Source organism: Sorex araneus, chromosome 1 (assembly GCF_027595985.1).
Source record: "Sorex araneus isolate mSorAra2 chromosome 1, mSorAra2.pri, whole genome shotgun sequence".
In the NCBI taxonomy this organism is placed as follows: Eukaryota; Metazoa; Chordata; class Mammalia; order Eulipotyphla; family Soricidae; genus Sorex; species Sorex araneus.
The window spans coordinates 447,794,667-447,815,824 of record NC_073302.1 but is presented as its reverse complement, the minus strand read 5'-3'; the positions used below and the strand labels follow the sequence as shown (position 1 = coordinate 447,815,824).

Sequence of the window (21,158 nt, the reverse complement as noted above, 5' to 3'; positions counted from 1 at the left end):
AGGGTGTGCCGGTTACGCCCCCTTCCCATGAGTTCCTGGGAGCCCCAAAAGTAAAAACCGAATACCTGTAGGTTTGGAGTCACAGAAGATGGCGCCTGCCACGTGGGTGCTGCCAGGCAGCCGCTTTCTGTGCAGGAAGGCAGGGTGGGGAGGAAAAATTCCACCCCCGGCAGCATAGAGTTGTAGTCCAGTTCGCAGTCCCAATGCATCGCTATTGGATGCCGCGCTGGATGCCCAAATGTGTTACATCTCTGGAATCAAAGTCTTTAGGTGCAGAGGGTCCTTTAATCCTTATTTTAAAGTTGCTTCTGAGTTTATGAAGTTCCTGAGCTGTTGTTTATCCATGAAATGCATCATTCCTTAGTGTCTAAGGGAGAGCCTAGCCAGATAAATTATTCTTAGTGAGGTGTTCATTTCATTGAGTATATTTTCAAATTTGATTTTATAAAGTTGCTCATAATAATAGATCACCTTCCATATTTCAACCTCAGTCCCACCACCATTACAACTTTCCACTACCATTAATTTTTTATTACCACCATTATTTTTAATTTTCCAACCAACACTCAGGCATGCTGAAGAGGCAGATGCTAGGTAATTTCTCCTATATTCCTTGCCGTGAATAGTCTGAATATCACTCACTTTTGGAATCCTAAAATGTCACATGATTAAGGTACAGAAGCATCTCTACAACTCACTGCTCAGTTCAGAGATTATTTCGTGTGAGTCCGGATCATGGCCTTAATATACCCAAATGGTGGGTGGAGGCAAATTGTGTACGCAGCTTCCAGAGTCCCAAAGAGCCAGGGGTTGAGAGGATGGAAAGTAGTGACCTGTCCCCCTAGCCATGAGGCCTGGAGTCTGCAATCTTTGGTCCTGGTTATCTGGGCTTTACACTGCGTTCTGAAAGATCATGGCCACCAGGGGCAGGTGGAGAGATGGCACTCACCCCATCTGAGGCTCCCTGGTGAGGACAGCCTGATTCTGGGTCTGACAGCATCTCTGCTATGTGCTGCTCGATTCTGAGATTCTTTCATGTGAGTCCGGATTATGGCCTTAATCCGCCCAAAATCTCATTGAGTTTTTTCACTATTTCCCAGCATTGTGTTTGGGCTCGGATGGTTTCCTCTGATAAGTCTGCTGTAAATCTAAGGGACGCTCCATTCTATGTGATTTTCTTCTTTGACATTGCTGTTTGCAATATTGTGTCTCTATCTGGGGTATTTGCCCTGATTATGATATGTCCGGGGAGTCCTTTTATTAGGGTCTGTTTTAGCGAGTACTCTTTGGGCTAGAACCCTTGGAATGCCAGGACCAAGGACACCTGAGGCTTAAGTCAATTAAATATGGATGCCAGGGAAATTTCAATGTTTTGTGCTCTGTAAACAGAAAAAGGGGATATATTGGATAACATTGGGTTGTCCTTGCTATTCCCGAAAGGAGCTTAAGGTTTATTGAGCCACTCCCACAACAGTACAACTGAAGTACACCCAATTCCATCAGGCCCTAGTAACAATTGATTTTCACTTTTCTTTATTTCATTTGCATGCTTTTTTTTAGCAATGTCCTTTTTGTATAGACACAGGAAGACAGTTGATGCTATGCTATGTAATATGTGAGTTAATTGACTCCAAAATAATATTTATTTCTAGGCATCCATATTCACTTGACTTAAGCCTCACTTGCCCTTAGTTCCTAGCACTCTAAGAGCAGGTTCCCGATGGACCTAGGGCAAGCTGTGAGCTATGATGCCTTCAAAATGGGCTAGACAAAGTGCCATAATGCTTAACTAAAAGTTAAAAGCATGGTCTTGGACAAATTATGTCATGACCCCAAATTTAGTAACTTTATAAGGTCCCTACTAGGGTTAGGAATAACTAAACTGGCCTGAGAACTGTGGTCTGAAATATATAGTTTGGCTCCCAGGAGGAGCCACAATTGAAGCTTAGTATATCTCTTACTGGGTTTGTACACAATGTCATTGCTAGAAATATTATAAGAAGTACATTTACTATGACTATTTAGATGGATTACTAGCTGAGGAAAGGAGAAAGCAATACACACTGGATGGAATCCCATCCTTGAGCAGATTTGCTTGTAATTTGGAGTCCTGAATCCTCAGATGAGAGTTTGTCCTTGAGTTAACATCCTGAAGGAGAAGCTTTACGTCTCTTTGTGGTTATTATAAGTTTAAATCCCACCTTTTTATTCCCACCCTTCATGATTTCTATATAACTATGTTATAAGGGGTAGACAGGCCTAGACAATGAGACTCTTGGAGGAGATTCTGAGAAGGAGAAAGTAAGAACTAAACTCTTGAAGCAGGGGTTGTGGACTAGATGCTGAAGAGTAGACACTGAGGATTAGAGATTGAGGGCAAGAAGGTTAATGGCGAGACATAGAAGATGAGGAGGAGAACAAAGGGTTTGGGATTAGAATGAGAACCAGATGACAACAAGGAAGTAGGGGATTATGAGACTACACCGAAATGAGAACTGAGACTTTGAGGATTCTGAGACTACGATGAGACAAGGAAGAAGAGATAACAAAAAAGAGGACTTTAAGGTCCATGGAGAGACTAGGATGATGGAACTCTGATGACTGGGACTATGGCTAAAACGAATGTGATTACTTCACCATAAAGGTAGAGACTGGATGATGCCATGGAGGAAAGAGAAATAAACTGACTGCCAACCAGTCTGGGACCTCGTTTCTGTTTCTCCGTTCCTTTGGTCCTCCACACATCATCCGGCCTTGGGAGGATTCTCTCAGCCACCAAACGCCCGTGTCCAGTGTCCCCATGTTTTCGGGCCCATCATAACCCAGTCCTTCATTTTGAAACTAAAAATTTCATCCTTCCTTGTAGCCACATAGTATTACATTGTGTATATGTACCACTAATTCATTATCTATACATCTATTATTGGACACCTAGGTTGATTCCATATCATAGCTCTAGTTCTAAGTACTTCAATAAATAATGTGCATAGGCCATTTAGATTAAATGTATTTGTGTCCTATGGGTACATACTAAGGAGTATAATTTTTGGAGCATAAGGAAATCTATTCTTAGTTCTCTGAGATATCTTTATACCTTTTTCCACAAGAGTTGAGCCATGTAACTTCACAGGCAGCATTGAGTGAGAGTTCCTTTTTCTCCACATGCCATCCAGAAAGTTTGTTACACATTTTTTGATATTTGCCATTTTTATTGAAGTGAGATGATAACTCTTGGTTATCTGAATTAGAATTCCCCAGGTAAGTGATTGTGAGCGCTGTTTCAAGTGCATACTGGCCATCCATCTATCTTCTTCATAGAAATGTCTGTTCCTTCCATTCTGTGGGCTCTTTCTGTACTTTGGTCACTGTTTCTTTTGAAGTGCAGAAGCTTCTTAGTTTGACATAGTCCCATTTTTTTATGTTTGCTTACAATTGCATGGTCAGTGTTGTTTCCTCCTTAAAGATGCTTTTAACTTCAATGTCATGGGAGTTCTGCATATATTTTCTTCTATGTAACTTATAGATTCATGTCTGATATTGAAGAGTTTAATCCACTCTGATCTGACTTTTGTGCCTGGCATTAGACAGAGGTCAGAGGTCATTTATTTGCAGGTAACTATCCCGTTTTCTCAGAAAAACTTGTTGAAGAGGCTTTTATTATTCCACTTCACATTTCTTGCTCCTTTGTCAAAGATAAAGTTGCAATATATTTTGGGGTGTATGACAGGATATTCAACTCTTTTCCATTGGTCTGCAGATCTGTTTTTATCCCAACACCATGCTGTTTTAATCACTATGGCTTTGTAGTAGAGTTTGAAATTGGGGAAGGTGACATCACCCATCTTTTTTTCCCCAAAGATTGCTTTAGCTATTCGTGGGGGTTTATTTTTTCATATGAATTTCAGGAGTGTCTTGTCTATTTCTTTGAAAAATGTCATGGGTATCCTGATAGGGACCACATTAAATTTGTATAGTGCTTTGGGCAGTATTGCCATTTTGATAATGTTAATTATTCATATATAAAAGCAGGGGATGTGTCTCCATTTCCTAGTGTCCTCTTATTTCATGAAGTAGTGTTTTGTAATTTTCCTTGCATATGTCCTTTACCTCTTTGACTAAGCTGATTCCAAGGTACTTGATTTTCTGAGGTACCCAATACTCATGTGATAAGGGATTAATATCCAGGATATACAAGATACTAGTAGAATTGCATAAAAAATCCTCCAACCCCATCAAAAATTGGGAAAAGAAATGAACAGAAATTTCCTCAAAGAAGAGATACAAATGGCCAAAGGAACATGAACAAGTGCTCCATCGCTAGTCTTCAGGGAGATGCAAATCAAAACAACAATGAGATATCATCTCACACCACAGAGAATGGCACACATTCAAAAGAACAGAAGCAGAACACCCACCTAGACCCTCGCCACCCTCCAGCGCCGGCCCGCCCGTCCGCTCCCTTTTGCAGGTTAGTGGACTGAATGTGTGCCATCTCATCTGCGCCTGCACCTCCCCACCACGCCCCCCTGTGCCATCTTCCTTCGTACCCTGACTCCACCCAATCTGAGCAATGCCCACCTAGACCCTCGCCACCCTCCAGCACCGGCCCGCCTGCCCGCTCCCTTTTGCAGGCTAGTGTACTGAACGTGCGTCATCTCATCTGCGCGCACTTATTTTTTTTTTCAAATACCAATCATTTATTCGGTACTTCTAAATATTCATCACCTATATCCCTGATTATCATCTCAGTGGGCCTTAAAATACTTCCTAAATAGGTTGCTAGCTAATTCCAAGTTTGAAAACTACCAATGAATATAAGCAGCTATTCAAGCCAGAGCTAAAGGACCCCACTCTTAAAAAGCATTGCTTGGAGTTTCACATAAGAATAGAGGAACATCAGAGAGGGACATGTTCTAGAGGGGGTACAGAAAAAATTGATCACCAGTGACCAAGCCCATTCAGAATTCTTTTTCACAACCAGAGGTGAAATTGAAGGTCCCTCTTCCATACCACCACAACAAATATGAAGAAATAGTGAAAATCCCCGCCACAAGGAGAGGACGAAAAAAAGAGTCCAGATGCCTCAGTGGACCTTTCCTACAAACAAGAGCTCTCCGATAAAGAATTCAGAGGTGAAATCCTCGAGATGCTCAATGAACTCAATCGAAAGATTGACAAGGTTTTTGTTACATTAAAGGAGGATCTGACAGAAACTATACAACAGACAGCCGAGAAATTATGGGAAGAAATGAGAAAAGAAATAAAAAACCTACAAAAGAAAATGTCACAAATAAAGGATTCAGTAGATGAATTTAAAAACTCAGTGGGTGCCCTCAATAATAGAATGATTGCAGCAGAAGACAGAATCAGTGAGCTTGAAGATCAGCTGCCGGCAGCCTACAGGCAACAACAATCAATGGGGAGAAACCTCAAAATAGCTCTAGGGAGAATTAGACTCCTAGGGGAAGAATTCAAGAGGAATAACATTAGAATCATTGGAGTACCAGAAGGACAGGGAACCAACCCCAATGAAAAAGCCACAGTCAAAAAAATCATTGCTGAAAAGATCCCAGAGCTAAACAATGCAGACATCCAGATTCAAGGAGCCAGAAGGGTACCAGCTAAAAGAGACCCTAACAGAAAAACTCCAAGACATATCATAGTTAGGATGATGGACGTAACAGATAGAGACACATTACTGCAAGGTGCAGGGTCAAAGAAGGAAATGACATACAATGGAGCACCCCTTAGGTTCACAGCAGACATATCGGAGGAAACCCTTCAAGCTCGAAGGCGGTGGTGGGATAGAGTGAAAAAACTCAATGAAACGAATGCTTCACCAAGAATACTTTATCCGGCCACTCTCATTCAAACTCGAAGGAATTATACAGTATTTTGTGGATAAACAACAATTCAGGAATTTCATAGACTCTAAACCAAACCTAGAAGAAGGTCTAAGGGGCTACTATAAGACAAGAAAAACTCCTATAAGCACAACAAACACTTACAGAAAAATGGCACAAACCCTATGACAATAATCTCTCTCAATGTAAATGGTCTTAATTCACCAATTAAGAGACACAGAATGGCAAAATGGATTCAGAGACTCAACCCAACATTCTGCTGCCTGCAAGAAACACATCTGATTTGCCAAAACATACATAGACCCAAAGTCAAAGGATGGAAAACAATCCTGCAAGCAAACAACTCCCTCAAAAAAGCTGGGGTGGCTTTTCTAGTATAGGAAAACATAGACTTCAGGTTGAAAAAGATTAGAAGGGATAGTGAAGACCACTTTTTATTAATCAAGTGATATGTATATCAGGAAGAAATCACACTTCTAAATGTGTACGCACACAATGAGGGGCCAGCTAAATACCTACAACAGCTGCTAAAAGACCTTAAGAAGGACATTGTGGGCAACACAATAGTAGCTAGAGACTTTAACACCGCCCTATCATCTCTGGACAGATCAAGAAGATTAAAACTCACCAAGGAAATACTGGCTTTGAAAAAAGAAATAGAAGAGAGAGGGCTAATAGATCTATATAGGGCTCTATATATAAAAAAAAGGAATACTCATTCGTTTCCAGTGCACATGGAATATTTTCAGAATAAATCATGCCCTGGGCCACGCAACATACCTCAACAGAATCAACAAAATAGACATTATACCAGCTATTTTTTCAGACCATGATGCATTGAAAATAAAAGTTAATCATGGACAGATGCAGAAAAATAAATCAAACACCTGGAAATTAAATAACTCGATGTTGAACTATGAGTGGGTCAGGAAAGAAATCAAGGAGGAAATCAAAAGGTACCTGGTACCAAATGAGAATGAAGACACGAGCTACCAGAACCTATGGGACACAGCTAAAGCCGTTTTAAGGGGAAAATTTATAGCTCTGCATGCATATCTCAGGAAGGAAGAAAGGGTCCGCATAAATAACTTGAGTTCACAGCTCAAGACCTTAGAAAAGAACCAAAAAATAGAGCCCAAACCAGGCAGAAGGAAAGATATAATAAAACTTAGAGCAGAAATTACTGACATAGAAACCCAAAAGACAATTCGAAAGATCAATGAAACCAAGAGCTGGTTCTTCGAGAAAAAAAAATAAGATTGATAAACCACTAGAAAGACTCACAAAGAAAGAGAGAGAATGTTGGGGACTGTTCAGGACCCTGAACAAAAGAGGACCCCGAAACCTTTACCCTGGACAAACCGGAAAATTCCATTACCAGCTTTGCATAACCTGAGGCACAGGTGCCCTTGTGACAAAGGGAATAGCTAAACTCAAGAAGTAAAAGTAGCCCAGGGCAGTTAACTGAGAGACCCCAAAAAGCCCGTAAAGCAGAATGCCTTCCTCTACACTAAAAGCCTTGTGCATTCCTCCTGACAGATGCTCCTGCTAGATAAACCCTTGCCTTCCTCTCCCCACTATTTCTCAACCTACTCTTGGAGAATGTTGTAAGCCCACCAAAGTATGCCCCGAACCTTTCATTAATTGGTCTGAGAAGACACTTCCCTGATGATTGACAACTTATGTACCAACCCCCTGCTAAGAAAAGTATAAAACCAATATGGCTGTTAATAAAGTTGCCCTTGATCGGTATGTGTCGTCTTGAGCCCCCTATTTATTATCCTCACTAGTTTTATTTCAGATCGGGACCGCTCTTAGAATCCACCCAGTTAGGAGCGCTTTCCACTGTTGTCTCTCCGCGGGCCGGAAAGATCTCCGGGGGAACGCGCAAGAGACCACTTATAAGCCGAATCAGAAATGAAAAGGGGGATATCACAACAGACACCAAAGAAATTCAAAAGATCATCAGAGACTACTTTGAAAATCTGTATGCCACAAAACAAGAGAACCTAGAAGAAATGGATAAATTCCTGTATTCTTATAATCTCCCAACGATGAACCAAGAAGACCTGGAATACCTGAATAGTCTTATTAACATCAAGGAAATTGAAACTGTAATCAAAAGTCTTTCCAAAAACAAAAGCCCAGGTCCAGAATTCACTAGCAAATTCTTCCAAACATTTAAAGAGGACCTATTCCCAGTTCTTCTCAAGATTTTCCAGGAAATTGAAGAAACAGAAAGCCTCCCAGTTTCTATAAGGCTCACATCTCCCTAATACAAATAACAAACAAAGACACCACAAAAAAAGAAAACTACAGGCCAATATCCCTGATGAAAACAGATGCGAAGATTCTCAACAAAATATTAGCAAACAGAATTCAACAACTCATCAAAAAGATCATACACCACCACCGGTGGGATTCATCCCGGGGATGCAAGGATGGTTCAACATTCGGAAATCAATCAACATAATCCATAATATCAACAAAAGAAAAGATAAAAACCATAAAATCATACCAATAGATGCAGAGAAAGCATTTGACAAGATCCAGCACCTGTTTATGATGAAAACGCTCGCCAAAATGAGTATAGAAGGGATCTTCCTCAATATAATCAAAGCCATCTACCACAAGCCTACGGCAAGCATCATCCTCAAAGGGGAAAAACTTCTTCCCCTCTGAGAACAGGGACAAGACAAGGATGCCCACTCTCTCCTCTTTTGTTCAATATAGTAATGGAAATACTTGCAATAGCGATCCGGCCAGAAAAATATATTAAGGGAATTTAGGTAGGAAAGGAAGAAATCAAGCTCTCAGAATTTGCTGATGATATGATACTACACTTAGAAAACCCTAAAACCTCTACCAAGAAAATCCTAGAAACAATAGACTCGTACAGTAAAGTTGCAGGCTATAAAATCAATACCCAAAAATACATGGCTTTCTTATATGCAAATACTGAGAGAGAAGAAAGCAACATGATAAAAGCAGTCCTGTTCACAATTGTGCCTCAAAAATCAAATACCTCGAAACCAGCTTAACTAAGGAGGTAAAGGACTTGTGTAATGAAAACTACAAAAAGCTACTTCAGGAAATAAAAGAAGACACGAGGAAATGGAAAAATATCCCCGGCTCATGGATTGGAAGAATTAATATTGTCAAAATGGCAATTCTCCCCAAAGCATTGTACAAATTCAATGTGATCCCTATAGGGATACCCTTGACATTCTTCAAAGATATGGAGCAAGTGCTCCTCAAATTCATATGGAAAAATAAGCCCCCACGAATAGCTAAAGCAATTCTTGGGAAAAAGAAAATGGGAGGAATCAACCTCCCCAACTTCCAACTCTAGTACAAAGCGGTAGTCATTAAAACAGCTTGGTACTGGAACAAAGGCAAAGCGGCAGACCAATGGAACAGGGTTGAATACTCTGACACATCCCCCCCCAATATATGACCATCTAATCTTTCATAAGGGAGCAAGAAATGTTACGTGGAGGAAGGAAAGCATGTTTAACAAATTGTGCTGGCAAAACTGGACAGCTACATGCAAAAAAAATGGGCTTAGACCTCCACCTATCGCCATGTACAAAAGTCAGATCAAAATGGATTAAAGACCTCAACATCAGACCAGAATCCCTAAAGTACATTGAAGACATGGTCGGCAAAACCCTCCACGACATTGAAGAAACTGGAATCTTAAAGCTGACATGCCACTGGCCAAGCAAGTGAAAACAGAGATAAATAAATGGGATTATCTCAAACTAAGAAGCTTCTGCACCTCAAGAGAAACAGTGACCAAAGCACAAAAACAATCTACAGTATGTGAAAGGATATTTACGCATTACCCATCCAATAAAGGGTTGATAACAAGGATATACAACGCACTGGTTGAACTCCACAAGAAAAAAACTGCCAACCCGATAAAAAATGGGGTTATGAAAGGAACATAGACTTTCCCAAAGAAGAAATCTGAATGGATCAGAGGCACATGAGTAAATGTTCAACATCACTAATCATCAGGGAGATACATATCAAAACAACAAGGAGATATCATCTCACACCACAGAGACTGGCCCACATCCCAAAAAACAAAAGCAACTGGTGTTGGCATGGATGTGGGGAGAAAGGGACTCTTCTTCACTGCTGGTGGGAATGCCGACTGGTTCAGCCCTTTTGGAAAGCAATATGGACGATTCTCAAAAAGTTAGTAATTGAGCTTCCATTTGACCCAGCAATACCACTCCTGGGAATATATCCCGGAGAGGCAAAAAGGTATAGCAGAGATGGCATCTGCATTTCTATGTTCATTGCAGCACTGTTTACAATAGCCAGAATCTGGAAAAAACGAAAGTGCCCCCAAACAGATGACTGGTTAAAGAAACTCTGGTACATCTACACAATGGAATATTATGTAGCTGTCAGAAAACATGAAGTAATGAAATTTGCATATAAATGGATCAACATGGAAAGTTTCATGTTGAGTGAAATAGTCAGAAAGAAAGAGACAGACATAGAAAGATTGCACTCATATGTGGAATATAATGTAACTGAGAATTACAAGTTGGCAATGATGCAACTTCTGGCAGATATTTCTCTGGACTTAGTTACTAAAATACAAATAAATAAAATAAAACCAAAATACAGAAACCCAAAACTGTGAGGCCGCTAAGTGCGGTCACTCGACCTTATTCGTCTTCGTTCCCAGCAATGGAAAACAAAGTATCTAATGCTTCCTTTTCAGCAGGTCCAACTTTAGGGGAGAGACTCTCCAAACAATAATAGTGAGTTTTGTTGAAATATTGAATGCAATCAAAGTGAAAGTAAAGTGAAATTTACTAGTTACACAGGCTGGGGGGGCTTGGGGTGTGGGGGGGCTAGGAGTGTGTGGGGTAGGGGTGTGGCGTGGAGCTATACTGTGATTCTTGGTGGTGAAATATGTGCACTGGTGAAGGGATGGGTGTTCGAGCATTGTATAACTGAGACTTAAACCTGAAAACTTTGTAACTCTCCACATGGTGACTCAATAAAAAAAATTAATATTGACATTTAAAAAACCTTTATTTAAGGCATTTCATGTTGTGTTTTTCCTGTGTCTATCATTTATTTACTAATGTTTGAATCTTTATTAAAAAAAAAAAGAAAAAAAGCAACCAGTGCTGGCATGGATGTGGGGACAAAAGACACTCCTTCACTGTTGGTGGGAATGCCGACTGGTCCAGCCTTTCTGGAAAACAGTATGCACAGTCCTTAAAAAACTAGAAATTGAGTTTCCATATGACCCCTCAATACCACTTTTGGGGATATATCCCGAGGATGCAGAAAAGCACAGTAGAAGTGAAATCTGTACCTATATATTTATTGCAGCACTGTTCACAATAGCCAAAATCTATAAACAACCTAAGTGCCCTAAAACAGATGATTGGTTAAAGAAACATTAACCATTGTACATTTACACAATTGAATACAAAGCAGCTGTTAGGAGACATGAAGTAATGAAATTTGCTTATAAATGGATAGACACAGAGATTATCATGCTAAGTGAAATGAGTCAGAAAGAGAAGGAGAGACATAGAAGGACTGCACTCATTTGTGGAGTATAGAATAACATCACATGAGTGTTGTATAACCCAAGGATAGTAGATACAAGGGCCGGGAGGATTGCCCCATAGCTGAAAGGCTGCTTCATGAGTGGAGGAGAGAAGGCAGATGGAATAGAGAAGGGATCACTAAGAAAATGATGGCTGGAGGAACCAGTTGGAATGGGAGATGCATGCCGAAAGTAGATAATGGACCAAACATGATGACTTCTCAGTGTCTGTGTTGCAAGCCATAATGCCCAAAAGTAGAGAGAGAGTATGGGGAATATTATCTACCATAGAGACAGGCAGAGAGTGGGAAAGCGGGGTTATACCCAGGATATTGGTGGTGGGGAATGTGCACTGGTGGAGGGATAGGTGTTTGATCATTTGAGATTGTAACCCAAACATGAAAGCTTGTAACTATCTCATGGTGAATCAATAAAATTTAAAAATAAAAATAGTAAAATAACTAAAATTTTAAGACAATTGTCTGACTCTAGTAAATCCATGACAAATATTGTGTGACTTTAAGCCAAATGTGAATTGAAAGGATCTCAGGTTTCTCTGCAACAACCCAGTCCCTGCCTGAGCTCTGATTGTGTTTTTTAATCTCTATCAGGAAAAAATAAGCATTTTATATGCTCACTTCAGTCTCATATATGAGATCTGTAGAGAATCTACAGACTGTCTGAGGCACAGCTTCTCTAACCCTGTTTCCCACTTGGTCACTGGGGCACAGATACCTCAGAACCCTTTGTCCTGTGAGAACTAATTCGTCCTTCCAGCCACAGAGAATAAACCATGCCAACACCCGTCTGTTTGTAGAGCATGTCAGAGCACAAAGTCCTGACCTCAGACTTGCTGAGGACTAGCTAAGCCTCTGTGCTATGTGAAAGGAAACATTCTAAAGGCTACAGGGGAGTTAGGCAGAGCAGATGCTCCTGTGATTGGTGCCCTAGAAAGCCTTTCCTGTGTCACTGGGATCTATGTCACTGGGTGAGGGGGGCATTTCTGAACCTGGAGGCAGGTTTATCAACAAAGTATTCCCCCGAATCTGCATAATTTAACTTGTTATCACAAGGAAGAGTGAGAGGTAAAAGGCACCATCAGGTTCCTTCAGGAAGCTTCGGTTCAAAGGCAAACCCTAGACATACAGCCAGCCTGATCCAGGTCTTGTTGACTAATTTCCCCGCCTCTTCCTCAGGCGTGTCCTTATCTATGGTCAGATGATCTAGAATTCTCTGTTTCCTTCTTTCCCAGCAGCTTGGCCTGTGGCCGCCAGCGGATCTCCTCCGTGTTTCCTCCTTATCTGCCTGTGCGCACCTTCCTGCTGCGTCCCTGCTGTCCCTTCGTAGTACGAGACCCTCACTTTGTTTGGCTTCACAGACCTGCGGAACAGGAGTCCCGGCGGCGTGCAGTGCCTGGTAAGGGAATGTGCCCTGGTCGCAGGACTCCACAGACTGCTTCTTCCCCACTCCCCACCCCACCCCCACACTGCCTCATCCCCTCAGCCTATGGGTTACCAGCTGTTGGTGCAGGTAGGATGTCCTACAGATATCAAAAGTTTCTGATTTCATTCGGGGAAGGCCCCAAGGTCAGTCACAACCGAGTTTCTGGGGAGACTTCCTTTCCCTTTGTCCCTGCACCTCATCTATCCATAGGACTGACCACTTAACCTGTAAGATTCCCAGGGGATCACAGATCTGCTAGGAGGTGAGTGCTAGGAGGTGAGGGTGGAAGAAAGGGGACATTCTGTCCATTTTCCCTTTAGCTTCCCTGTAACCCCAACCTGATATGCAGCCTGCCCCCGAGAGCCTCTGGAGGGGGAATGGAGTCTTGGCATCACATCCTGGTTGTCCCCTTCCCATCAGTCATCTGTCCAAAAATTGACCCCTTACTGTTCACTCTCTTTTCACCTGGGTTTGAAAGTCCCCTCAATTTTCCCCAAGCCTCCCACATCTCCTTTGATCCCTCACAGTACTGAGGAGGGCCATCCCCTGAGGAAGGAGAGGGCAACCCTTTTCTGAGCTTGTGATACAAATGTCACTAGCCCAAGACAAATGACAGTAAGTTAGGGACAGACAGGTGAGTGAATGTGAGACTCTGGAACTGGCAGAAAGGATCCAAAACCTAGAATCAGTTCTCCTGGTCTCAAGGAACAAAATCCCAACAAATCAGTTTTCTCCACTTATGAAACCAGAAAATCAAGCTCACCAGTGTTGGTCATATTCACCAGTTTCAGCCTCCACCCACTGGGTTTTTCCCAGTAATCAGGAGCTATTGAGGTCTCTTGTGTGAGGCACAGAGTCCATCTCCATGAAGTAGCTGCTCCCTGGGAGAAGACAGGTAGAACTTTCTGTTTGAAAAGAAATCCTCCTCCTTCCAGAGTTTCCTGTATTCATGTATTATGAGAGTGACAGCGGTCACATGCCCTCCCTCTAATATGGTTCCCCCAAAATGGTCTTAATTCAGTCCTTTAATCATTTCCCTCATTTTAACTATCTCTATCTGTCTGTTTCCTTTCTGACTCATGTCTGATGCTTGGTTCATATCTGCCTACAAATATGTTTCTTGGAGGGACCTGCATCTCCCTCAACAGCATGGCTCATTCAGAATAAGATTCAGTGATCCCCTTACTTATGTGATCCCCTCACTTACTTGACACCTGAGTGTGACTGGCTTTCGTGACATCCCCGAAGTCCATGGGTGTCTCACTGAGAACCAGGGCAGACAAAATCCCTAGATAATATTTGCTGAGCTACTTTCATTTGGATGGCAATATTGTAAGTGGAATTCTCAAGGAGCTTGATTTCTTTGACATATTTTTTCCCTCTTTTGGAGATTACTTAGATCACGGCAGTTATGTCTTGCTCTTAGATCCATGGTAATTATTGACTTTAGGTGGGTCATTGGAAACTGTTCCAATAGAAATGTAATTTATTTTTAATAGGGGTCACTCCAAGAAGTCCTTTAGAAAGCCTGGGGTTGGGGAGAGATAGTAGAGTCAGTAAGGTGCTTGCTTTATACTAGGCCAGCCTGGGTTTGATGCCCAGCATACATGTGGTGCCCTGAGCCCCACCAGGAGTAGTCCCTGACCCCTGATCACAGAGACAGGGGTAATCACTGAGCATTTCTGGGTGTGGCCTAAAATGTCAATCAAAAAATTTGAGTAAGATGCTACATAAATCTTGTCATTTCTATAGTAGTTTAAGTTTAAGGTAGTTTAAGTTTCCTCTTAAACTACCAACAGCACAGTGGGTAGAGCATTTGCCTTGCATGCAGCTGACCAGAGTTCAATTCTTCCGTCCCTCTAGGCGAGCCCGGCAAGCTACTGAGAGTATCTCACCTGCACAGCAGAGCTGGGCAAGCTCCCCGTGGCGTATTCTATATGCCAAAAACAGTAACAGCAAGTCTCACAAGAGACATTACTGGTGCCCGCATGAGCAAATCAATGAACAACGGGATGACACTGCTACAGTGTTAAGTTTCCTCTTATCTACTACTTTTCTCACTCCTTCTCCCTTTAAAAGTTTATTATATAAAGACAGGCATATCTAAATCTAAAAAATTCACAAGATAGAATGATACATAATAAACTGAGACTGTTGTTTGAACCTGAAATCAGAGGGAAGGTGAATAAGACTGGGAATTAAATATATATATATGTATATATATATATAAATGGAGTTATGTAATCTAATTATCTCAATAAAGAGAATATCTGCAATAAAAATGCCAAAATTCTTACATACATTAACTGCTATTGAATGACATTTTTTTTTATACTCTGCATATCTGTTTCATAAATTGTTTTCCTCCACTTCAAATGGTGACTCCCCCCCCCACACACACACCACTATTTTTTGTTTGTTTTTGTGTTGGGGTCATACCGAGTGGTGGTCAGGGGTTACTCCTGGCTTTGCACTCAGGAATTACTCCTGGTAGGCTCAAAATACAAATGGGATACCAGGGATAGAACTTTGTTTGGCTGCTTTCAATGCATACACCCTACCCACTGTACTACCTCTCTACCCCTCCACTTTATAATTGCTATAGCACATACAACTGGATAATAATTGAAAATAAAGTAATGGCACAGAGTTTATCTTTATACCTGCATGTCTGCATCATCATCTGTCCACCATATGCATATATTCTCTACCTCTTAGATGTGTAACACAAAATTAAACCTCATTTAAAGGGAATATTTCCCCTGTAGTTGTTTTGATTTTTGGTTACAGCTTCTAGGAAGCAAAAGTGATAATTATTGGGTTACCAGGATTTGGAAGTCATCATGGGAATGGCAGTTGTTATGGACAGAACAGGAAAGAGTTCTATGGAAATTTTCCTGAGTGCTGACCCTTCTTCTTCCCTCAAAGGCACCATCTAACCTGAACCAGAAGCTCATGGGAGAAGGGGAGGTGGCCATGCTCACCATGTGCTCTCCTTCACCATGTTCTCTACTTCCTCACACTCATGTTTTTGGAAGATCCTTGACCACCAAATCTTCCTTCCCAGTGAAAAGCATTGAACTTCCCTTTTTGCACTAGAATAGTTATCTGGTGGTTTTAGAAAATTCCCAGAATGTTGCATAGCCAATTTCATTTAGAGCAAGGTAACTTTTTCCCTACTCCAGCAAGTTTTCCTATTTTGCAGATCCTCATTCCATATAAGGATTCTACCTTTATGCTTTTTTTGTTTTATCCACTGGTGGTTAGGAATTAGTTCTAATTCTGTGATCAGGGCTCACTCCTGGTGGTGCTCTGAGGACAAGTGGTATGCTGGGAATGAACCTGGGTCAGTTGAATGCAAGAAAAGTGCCCTAACAACTGTACTATCTTTCCAGTCACACTTCACGCTTTTTAAAATTGTCAGGAGATGATTGGCTGATTTGTGAGAAAATTTTTTCAAAAAAAAAGGGAAAAAAGAAAATCCATCATATTAATGTAGTCTAGTGTCACTTGAAGGCTTCAGTAACTTATATGTGTTTGCTTGAAAGTTAAATGAGATAGAAATTTAGCCCTGGAAATGACTAATCTAAGCACACTTGTTCTTTTTATTATTTATTGTATTTTCTATTTTTAAGTGTTTTTGTAGTTGGTAAACTTATTGACAATGGTGTCAATGTTTATGATTTGTTGTATACAATTACATTACATCACCACCCCAAAGCGGTCAAGATTCTCACCAAAAACCTAGTGTTATTTACAGTCTACCTCATCATTGTGTTACTGCAACAGAGGATTTTTCCTGAGCTGGTGGGTTCTTGAGAACTGTATGAAAGATTTGCATACAAAATTTAGAAAGTTAGGAAGTTAGTGTGCAAGATCTTGTTGATATCTGGGTGTAAGAGTGTTGCCTGATTCTGCTGCCTGTCTGGGCCTAGGTGAGTGTGGTGTGGGAAGAGAGGGAGCCGTCCCACCAACCTATCTGGAGTTCCTTTTATCTGCTGCTCTTTCTCACCCTTCCTCCAATTTCCTATTCTTGACTGGATACCTTTTAGGATGGGTGATAGTGAAATCATTGAATTATACTAACCTGAGATTATACTAATTGAATGTTCCTCTAGTTAGGTTGTCTGTTGCTCCATCCTTCCACTCCTACTGCATCAATTACAACTCCTCCACCAAGACTGCCACCTCATGTTTGGTAATCTCAGTAGCATTACTCTGGTTGTTTTCAGATCTTCTAACTCTCACATGGAAACTCACTTTTTATAACTTTGCCTTTCTTTTAATTCTACTAGAGAATGGAAGAATTTCAGAGGAGCAAATATGGAGCTATGGCTGAAGGTAAGAAAGCTTCCAAGCTCTCAGGAGCCCGAAGCCCCTGGGTAAAGAACTCACTGTTGCTTTCACATACTCCCTCATCTCAATCATGGTACAAAACCTAGATGCTTTAACTGGTGTGGCAGGAGCAGGAGGAGGGAGGAACTTCATTTGTTACAGTTAACTTTCTTCATCATTTTATCACCTTTGGAAAACCAGTGGGAAATGTTGAAATAAACCTTAATGTCCAAAGTTAGAAAATTTGCTCTAGCTATAAAAGTTAATTCTCTTTGCCCATTTGTGCTCATCTGAAAAGAGGAGCCTGAGTCCCATGCTTCACAGGACCTGTCAGAGTCTGTGCTCTCACACTCATTACAGCCTGAGACCTTAGTGCTCGGCTCAGTGTCACCCTGTGCTTTTGTTAAAATTTTTCTGTGTTATGTTTTTTTAAGAATTTCTTTCCTCTGATAGCCAACTGGGTGACCTTCCCACCAGCACTTCTGGGGTCTTTGTCTCATCCCAAGACTCTGACCTTGACTTCACCACCTCCCTCCACCTCCCAATCCCAAGCATTCAACTCCCCAACAGCCCCCAGAGAGCAAGGAACTGGGAACACTCTGCTGGTCCTGGTGATAAACCAGAACCCCAACACCTGAGACCCCTCGAGCCTGGTGAATGTGGGGCATCTTCCACAGTGCACCCCAGGAGTCTGTGGGTGTCGGGGGTGGCACTTTTGTCTCTCCCCTTTATGGCTTCTCCTCTCTTCTTACTGAGTGTGCTGTGATGTCGTGGTCCCTTCTGATAACGCAGGCACCCTGTCCTGTCAGGTTGCCCTTTCCCCTCAAGAGGAAGTGCTAGGCACCCCCTCCACAGGGACAGTCCTCCCAACTCTTGACTCTGGGTGCAAGCTGGGCATCCAGTGTGGTCATCCTAAACCATGTATATTCCCATATTGCGGGAAGGGAGGTGGGTAACTTTCCTAGAAGAAAAAGCGTACTAAAATTAAGAAACTTGGACATAGGTACAAAACTTTGTGTTCTCAGGCGGCAGAGCAGATGCTGGCTTTGATGCTTCATCCTCCTTGAGGATCGTCCTGGTGGGCAAATCAGGCAGCGGGAAAAGTGCCACCGGGAACAGCATCCTCTGCCGGCCAGCGTTTGAGTCCCACGTGGGGGCCCAGAGCGTGACCACGCAGTGCCAGGAGGCCAGGGGCACTTGGGAAGGGAGGAGCATCCTGGTGGTGGACACGCCCCCCATCTTCGACGCTGTACCCCGCACTCAAGACCTGTATAAGAACATCCAGGACTGCCACAAGCGGGCAGCCCCGGGGCCCCACGTGCTGCTGCTGGTCACTCAGCTGGGCCGCTTCACCGCGCACGACGCCGAGGCGGTCAGGAGGGTGAAGGAGGTCTTTGGGTCACGGGCCATGAAACACGTGATCGTCCTCTTCACCCACAAGGAGGACCTGCAGGGCGATCCCCTGGCTGACTACCTGGCCAGCGTGAGGGACACGGGTCTGCACGGGCTCCTGCAGGAGTGCGGGAGGAGGTTCTGCGGCTTCAACAACCGGGCCACGGGCGCAGAGCAGCGCCGGCAGCTGGCCGAGCTCATGGGCCAGGTGGAGAGTCTGATGCGGGAGCTGCAGGGCGGCTTCCTGAGCTCTGAGCTGTCCTACAGCAGCAGCAGCAGAGCGCGGGGGCCAATTAGGCAGAGAAGCTCAGGTTTTATCTGTCCCTGCTGGCCTTTGTAGAGAAGCAGCGGCGGGCAGTCCGGGGGAGCTGAGTGAGCAACTGGCTCTGCAGAATCAACAGCTGGATGGCGTCTCATGTCTGGCTTTCTGCTTTTCTCCTTATTTGCATTTTCATTGGCCTGTTTATTTTAATTAACTTTGCTTTCACTCATGGACGCTGAACGTTTTTATATGTTCTCTGCAAACTGTTTTATCCCTCTAGCTATTACCTATGGGAAATAGGATTTGCTATTTAACAAAATAATTGCAAAAGTTTTATATTAATGAATGTTAAAAAGTTTTACGTTAATTTCATGCCAATCATTTACTGCCATAATTCTAATGTAATAAAACCCAAATATGAGAAATTTTCTTTGTCACTTTGTTACTTTGTAAGGACAAATGGGGCATGAACTGATCCTATAGTGAGATACTCGGTCGTTTGTGGGACGGATGATGGGTGGTTTGATATTTCCTATGAATATCTCACCTCTAGGTTCTATTTTCTAAAGTCATACATATTGTAGAGTGGGGAAAATGTAATGAAAGAGCTAGCAGCAGAATTCTTTATTCAGAATCATACTCTGATTTGTCCAAGGTAGGATAAATAATAATACCTCATAATCTCCCATCTCAATGGGGAGGGGGTGTTCTGAAGGACTGTCCACATGTGTATATATTAAGGAGGAGTGATAGGTTACTTAGATTTGAAGGTAAGGAGAAGATTGGGGATCCCAATAGCATGGTGGGCGGGGGCTGATCCTGGAAGTAGCAGTGGTCAGAATCCCCAGAGAGAAGAAAATTGTCTCTGAGTACCCATTAGATGCACCCTCGGGGACAGCAGACTCAACTGAAACCTCAGTGGATGAGATAGGAGGAGTCAATCTGCTGATCCACGCAGCTGCATTAGCAGCAGAGAAATTATACCCTTCCTGCATGGGCAAGTGGGATACAAGGTATCCTGAGACAAGGCAAGAAACCCAAAACAAATAGTAACAAATTCTGCTGGATAGCTTCAACAGGAAAGGAGAGTTCGCCAAAATATGTACCACCCAGATTGCTCCTCAATGGTGAAAGAGCACAAGCAGTGGACTAGAGACTTACGTCGGAGATAAACCATAAATTTATTTGTTCACCTATTGATGCATACATGGCTATGACAAATAAAACTACTATGAATATTTTGTGAATAATAGTACAAGTATACCTGTATTTCTCTTGCTATGGGGTTGGGCTTTGATTGCTTTTGATAAATCACTGGGTTTTGAAAGCCTCTATCATGGATTAGATTTGTATTCAACAAGTTTTAAAAAGGTAGCACTGTCTGTAGTACTGTCTGTAGCACCGTTCTCCTGTTGTTCATTGATTTGCTTGAGCGGGCACCATAATGTCTCCATTGTGAAACTTGTTACTGTTTTTGGCATATCGATTACGCCACAGGGAGCTTACCAGGCTCTGCCATTCGAGCGGGATACTCTAGGTAGCTTGCCGGCTCTATGAGAGAGTGAGGGAAATAAAATATAGGAATAGACATTTAACTTAAAAATTAAGCTAGAAAACCAGTAAAGCCTAAGTTAGTCATTGGAATGAATTAGAAAATGAAGATGGATTGGCGAGATTGAGCAGGCAAATAGAAGTGACAAATGTAAATGTAAATAATAACATAGAAGATAAAATAATATAATAAACCCTTGGAACCAGCTCACCACTTGTCCTGTACGTGGGTCTGAAGAGCAGCCCCGGAACAAAGGTACACTCGTGTCCCACATCCCCCAGTGGTCTCCAGCATGTTCCAGAACCCTGTGACTGCTTCCAGCTCTCCTACTACCTTGGAACCAGCATGTACTTATCCTACAGGTTGGTCCAAAGAGGGCCCCCTCGGAACAAAGGTGCACTCATGCCCTGCATCCCCTACTCGTCCCCAGCACCTTCCAGCCCCCCTGTGACCTCAGAGACAGAGGGTGTGGCCTCCAAGCCAGGTGGTATGGCCTCCTGTGAGGCCAGCGGCAGCTCATGTGGCCATAGTTATTTTCTTCTTTCTCAGAACTCTGAACTCATATCTTGACCTCCATAACATAATTCTGGGGAGAATATTCTAGCTCTCTGAAATACATTAGGCCTATAGTCCACTAGCTCATCCCAATTGAACCATAATACCCACAGACACAAGAACCTGTAAAATAATATATCATCTAACACTTCACTAGAGGCCTCA

At 42.4% G+C, this 21,158-nt stretch overlaps 1 pseudogene; it reads left to right on the top strand.

Annotated features, from left to right (window-relative positions):
* Positions 1-17,195: 17,195 nt before the first annotated feature.
* Positions 17,196-19,125, top strand: LOC105943463 (GTPase IMAP family member 5-like; annotated as a pseudogene).
* The last annotated feature ends 2,033 nt before the right edge of the window (positions 19,126-21,158 follow it).